The sequence below is a fragment of the Humulus lupulus genome, chromosome 2 (assembly GCF_963169125.1).
Source record: "Humulus lupulus chromosome 2, drHumLupu1.1, whole genome shotgun sequence".
NCBI classification, from domain to species: domain Eukaryota; kingdom Viridiplantae; phylum Streptophyta; class Magnoliopsida; order Rosales; family Cannabaceae; genus Humulus; species Humulus lupulus.
The window spans coordinates 170,885,127-170,888,719 of NC_084794.1; the positions used below are offsets into that span (position 1 = coordinate 170,885,127).

A 3,593-nucleotide genomic window follows, 5' to 3' on the forward strand; every position below is an offset into this window, starting at 1 on the left:
CAAGATGCACTCATACGCGTTGTTGATGCTCATAATCTCATCAAGAGAAAGTATGAGGCCGAGGCAAGGCCCTAAGGCCACCGTTGTCTCGGGAAGCCATCGCGCCATCACAACACGAGTCTGGGTTCGTTTCTCGTGGAGTTGATGCCGAGTGGCCCACGTTGGCAACGCATAGGTGCCAAGGTTCAGTAGCCTCGTGAGGCCCCTCTCGCCCATGCACTCAGCCCCACGGCCTCACTCCGTGGCCTCCACCATGGCCTCGCCCATGGCCTCCTCCATGGCCTCCTCCTATGGCCTCGGCCCCATGGCCTCCTCCATGGCCTCGCCCCATGGCCTCCTCCTATGGCCTCGGCCCCATGGCCTCCTCCTATGGCCTCGGCCCCATGGCCTCCTCCTATGGCCTCGCCCGTGGCCTCCTCCATGGCCTCGCCCGTGGCCTCCTCCATGGCCTCGCCCGTGGCCTCCTCCATGGCCTCGCCCATGGCCTCCTCCATGGCCTCGCCCGTGGCCTCCTCCATGGCCTCGCCCGTGGCCTCGCCTCATGGCCTCGCCCGTGGCCTCGCCTCATGGCCTCGCCCATGACCTAGGCCCCATGGTCCCGTGCCCATGGCCTTGGAGGTGAGAATACTCGCAAGGGGCAAGGTACACGCATGAATATGGAATGTACCTACAAACCTAAAGAAGTCAGAGTACAGATATAGTACCCCTACCAGACAAGTAGTGGGAACGCCAGGAGGGGGTATGCAAGGATAGGAGTTATGGTCCGTACGTCTACGGCCATAGGTCAGAGCCGACACCACTACCTCCTGCGCCACTACGCCTGCCACCACGCATCAGACATGGATACAGACAAGTAGTGGAGACATCCTCCTGACACTTGCTCCTGTACGGGGTGTACGGCCACAACCTCTGGAGCCACTCCCCTGACACAGTACGTATGTACCACTTGGTCCCCTGGACCACTATGTACCTAAGGCCATTAGAGCCTACTATAAAATGAACTCTAAGACCACCTGAAAGGGGGTTGGAAAATTCATTGTATGCAGAGGCCATTAAGAAATATACATTTTTTCACTCCATTGTTCATCTGTGTTTATCCTTTCATAAGTTAATTCTAAGTTCTTATCTAGAGATCGCCGCATTTACCTTTGAGTTTTCCGACCTAATTTCGTTGACGAGATTTCACCGTCAACATCTGTTATGAACTAAATTGTCTATCTAGGGTTTAATGTAGTCTCTTGGATTTCTAGTTAATTTTATTATGATGTTCTATTGATTCTTCTTCTTTATTTGAATCTATATAATGTTTTGTTAATGCTAGTAAATACCTTATCAATATTTGCTTAATGTATGATTTTGATTCAAAATTCAAAAGATGCGAATTGATTATGCTATTGTTATATAGACATAGATTATATATTGGACAAAAGTACATGTATGGCTTGTGTAGCAATTAAGTTTCTATGCTTAAAGCCACCTATGTGTTTAAGTTTATCACAGAGATGTAGAAATCCTGCATATAGGTTGGGATCTTATATCTTGAAAAAGAATAGGAATCGATTTTTGTTAACCTACTATTAGAATAGGAAGAAGAGATTTAGAACTGATTAGTAAAATTAATAGAATGAAAGTTGATGAAGTTAATACCCTAGGTTTTTAATTATTAAATCAAACTTTATTATTGCAATGTTTATTTCATTTTTAAGTCTTAGTTGAAAAATCACTCTATTTTTGACAACCAAATAATAATTTAAAAGAAATTATTGGTAATTGGTTGATAGTCCTTGTGGGAACGATATTTTACTTACTATTTTATTACTTGAATTGATTGTGTATACTTGCACATCATATTTTCGCGATCAAGTTTTTGGCACTGTTGCCGGGGACTAATATCTAATATCAAAATTAATTGTTTTTTGTTCTACTTTGGTTTTTTTAGTACTCATTCAGATCAATGTTGTATTGTGTTTCAGGAATTGTTGGTATATGCGACGATGTAGACAAAAAGAGCTCATCTTGGTAGATCTTGAACTAGAAAGAACGTGCAGACAAAACTGAAAGATAAAGAAAAGGCTGGATTTCACCATGGCTGAGAATCATGGAAATGTAGCAAACAATGCTGCAAATGTTAATAATATCCCAAATATTGCCGAGGTTCCAGTGGAACGAGGACCAAGGACGCTTAGAGACTATGTACTTCCTACTATCACAGGAGTGCATTTATGCATCAGACACCCCACTATTGCTACATATAATTTCGAGATTAAGCCAGAAATATTACAAATGGTGTAGTCTACTATTCAGCTTGGGGGGTTGCCCACGAAAGATCCAAATTTTCAAATAGCCAATTTGCTGGAGCTATGTGCAACATTTAAGATGAATGGGGTGAGTGACGATGAGATTAGACTTAAATTATTCCTACTTTCTCTACGAGATCGGGCGAAGAGTTGGCTAATTTCACTGCAACCTAATTCTATCACAACATGGGAGGAGTTAGCCCAGAAGTTAGCAAAGTTTTTCCCTCCAACAAAAGCTGCAAAGTTGAGAGGGGAAGTTAATAATTTCTACCAGACAGAAGGGGAATCATTGTATGATGCATGAGAAAGATTTAAAGGGTTGTTAAGGAAGTGCCCACATCATGGTATACAGAAGTGGATGCTAGTCCATAATTTTTATAATGGGTTGAATGGTACTACTCGTACCATAATACATGTTGCAGCAGGAGGTGCGTTTATGAGTAAGAGTGCCAACGAAGTTGTTGCGAGATTTTAATGCTACGCAAGTATACATAATTGCGATTTGTAATAAAACTGGTAAATCCGTGTATCGTCCCATAGAGACTGATTTATTAATTACCTGATGATTAATTTATGATTTCTATTTAGTTAATCGAATGTTTGCTTTTTAGAATGTAGAAGTTAAAGAATAAACAAAATAACTACAGGTAAAACTTAAAGCAAAATTCAAAATATAAACACAAAGAATTCAATATATTAATTCAATAGAAGAATAAAATTAGGGAATTCAATCTCATCAACTATCCACTCTAATATTCATCAATGTAAGAATTACAATATTTCTTCTTTTTTTTTTTTTTTTTTGACAATCTTTATAAGAAAAAAGAGAGCTTGAATCTTTCTTCTTATTAAGATGGCAAGTTAAAAAATATTTTTCTATTCAAGTTACGAAATATAAAAATCAACCTAGAGCAAAATTTTCTATATTTCTATGACAAATTCAGCATTAGGAGGCAATAAGAACTATAACTCAAGAACCACACAAATAATCACGATACTTTCGTTCAATGATCCATTTTATGTTAAGTCAATTATAGCATATCCAAATCTCATTTTTCAGATTTTGATTCAAAATCATATAGGTTATGAAAATAGATGGCCAATCAATTCTCAAATAATAAACATAAATTGACAAGATCTCAACAGAGGAAGAAAGAAAATAAAAATTTGCTTTAATTCATAAAAGAGTTTCAAGTGATTCTATTAAAATCCCAAATATAGAAATTAGTTCATGTTCATCATTAAGAAATCCATAAACAAGAAATTAACATAAAGTAAAGCTAAAAGGAAAAGAAA

The 3,593-nt window shown here is 39.3% G+C and overlaps 1 non-coding gene across 1 annotated transcript; it reads right to left on the bottom strand.

Moving 5' to 3' along the window:
* Positions 1-2,538: 2,538 nt before the first annotated feature.
* Positions 2,539-2,645, bottom strand: LOC133820153 (small nucleolar RNA R71). Its single transcript, XR_009886582.1, has one exon. It is a non-coding gene; the product is annotated as a small nucleolar RNA R71 (small nucleolar RNA).
* Positions 2,646-3,593: the final 948 nt, after the last annotated feature.